Source organism: Mandrillus leucophaeus, unplaced genomic scaffold, assembly GCF_000951045.1.
Source record: "Mandrillus leucophaeus isolate KB7577 unplaced genomic scaffold, Mleu.le_1.0 Scaffold480, whole genome shotgun sequence".
NCBI lineage: Eukaryota > Metazoa > Chordata > Mammalia > Primates > Cercopithecidae > Mandrillus > Mandrillus leucophaeus.
In genome coordinates this window covers 242,688-245,065 of record NW_012105143.1, presented here as the reverse complement: position 1 = coordinate 245,065, position 2,378 = coordinate 242,688, and positions in this window count along the sequence as shown.

Genomic DNA, 2,378 nt, shown 5'->3' with positions numbered 1-2,378 from the left:
ATGCAACAAACTCATGCACCGACAGTCTACACAAAGTTGCAGCTTTGCCGAAAACAACTTAAGACTAAAGGCATGACTAATGAATAAAAAGAAAAAGAATCCAAGTGTCTAATGGATGAATAGATAAGAAAAATGTGATACATATTTTCAACAGGATATTATTCAGCCTTAAAAAGGAAGGAAATTCTGACACGTGCTAGAACATGGATGAACGAAAGGACATGATGATAAGTGAAATAAGACTGTCACAGAAAGGCAAATACTGTATGATTCTGTTAGGTTGGTGCAAACGTAATTGTGGTTTCTATCATTACTTTTAGGTGGCAGAAACTGCTATTACTTTCGCACCAACCTCATACTTATATTAGATACCTAGAGAGGGTCAGATTCAAAGAGATAGAAAGTAGAATGGTGGTTGCCAGAGGATAAGGGGTGGGAGTTGTTATTTTACGACTTTGGGAGTTGATATTTAATGGATGCGAGTTTCAGTTTGCAAGATGAGAAGAGTCCAGGGGATGGGTGGTGGTAGTGGTTGCAGGCAAACGTGAATGCATTTAATGCTACTGAACTCTAAACTTACAAATGGTGGGGATGCTACATTTTATGTGCATTTTATAACAAATACAAATGAAAAAATAATTTTAAGAGGGAGAAAGAAACAAAACAATTTTCTATTGAAAAAAAATGAGGAGGTAGGGAAAAAGCCAAGAAAGAAAATAACAAAATAGAAAGTTAGAACCCCACGGATTTTTAATGGTAATCTTACATCAGAAAATCCAGCCCAGGCCAAACGCTGTGCTTCTGTGGATGTGGCATTTCCAGCGTGACTTTGGTTTTCAGCCTCCAAACAGAGTAGCTAGTCTGTGTCTAATTGTGTTTGTTTTTCCCCCTGCAGGGATGCTTAAGAGTCCCCTAACCACTGAGATGGTTCCATAAAATTTTATGACAACAATTTCTTAAGCGAAATTTCCATTCAGTCTGTTTGCAGGACCTTCAGAAAAGCTGGAGAAAGCCAAATAGATATAACTTGGGACATTTTCCTGAGATCTAATTTAATTATAAATCATGACTTTACGAGCCTACCATTCAAAACTCGCACAGTTCCTCTGCAGCACAAAATAATTTACTGCTCTTGCAAGACAGTGAGCTCATGCCTTGAACCAAAGGGCACCCTGAACCACATTCCTTTGGGAAACTTTACAAGTTACGTTCTGAAAATGGGACTTCTGACATTAGAGGCTGGAAAACTCAGTCCCCCACCCCCGCTCAACAGGCCAGCGTCAGCATGCACAGAACAGAGACTGTGCCCGGAGGCCTTGAGTGCTTAGTTAATGAGAAGAGGAGAGGGAAAGCAAGACACAAAAATGGCTGTGCTCATCCCTGTACAGAGACAATCTGTTATCTGTATTTTTTCACTGTTCACACCCGTTGCGGTTAGGAAACGTCTGCGCTGAACGATCACAGTCTTTAATTTAAGGCAGAGAGAGCCTGAAATTATTGGGTGTGAAATGCAAATAGGTTTAGCAGCTTTACTACTATTTATGTGGCCTTCAACGGTGCCTGCCAAAGTGGGTTTTTTTCTTTCTATTTTATCTGAACATCTGGACATTTGTTGAGACTATTTAGCTCTGTGAAAGTTGACCTCATAATAATAATAGCACATGACTCCCGTTAAGGCAGATCAGAGTTACCTTCACTGGGAGGAAGGGGTAGAACTCATCACTAAAACTTTTTGAGAGTTGAGGACTCAAGGCAGAGATTCTGGATATGTGCCTCCCTCTAGGTCTCGGATGCAAATGCATTGTTTAAGCAAAACCCAAAGCATAGGCAATCGAGAGATGGTTCTTGCCATTGCCTCTACTAGCAGCGTTTGGTGAAGGGAGTTGTTGCCGGTTTCTTGTTGCATATGTTTCCCAACAAGATATTAACCATTCAACAGAAGAGTTGAAGGGTCAGACATTTTAAGCTAATTTGAGGATACATTGTGATTGGGAACCAATCAGAAATGAATGTAAAGCATCTCTAAATAATTGTTACTTCCGAAATTGTAATTCAAGGCCATGAAAGAGACATGACAAAATATTTTCCATTCTTTCTCTCTCTCTTTGTTTTGTTTTGTTTTGTTTTTTGACAGGGTCTTGCTGTGTTGCCCAGGCTAGAGTGCAGTGGCATAATCTCAGCTCCCTGCAACTTTCATCTCCCAGGCTCAAGTTATCCTTGCTCTTCAGCCTCCCACCTCAGCTGGGACTACAGGTATGCACCACCAAGTCTGGTTAATTTTGTATTTTTTTGTAAAGATGGGATTTCACCATGTTACCCAGGCTGGTCTTGAACTCCTGAGCTCAAGTGTTCCACCCACCTTGGCCTCCCAAAATGCT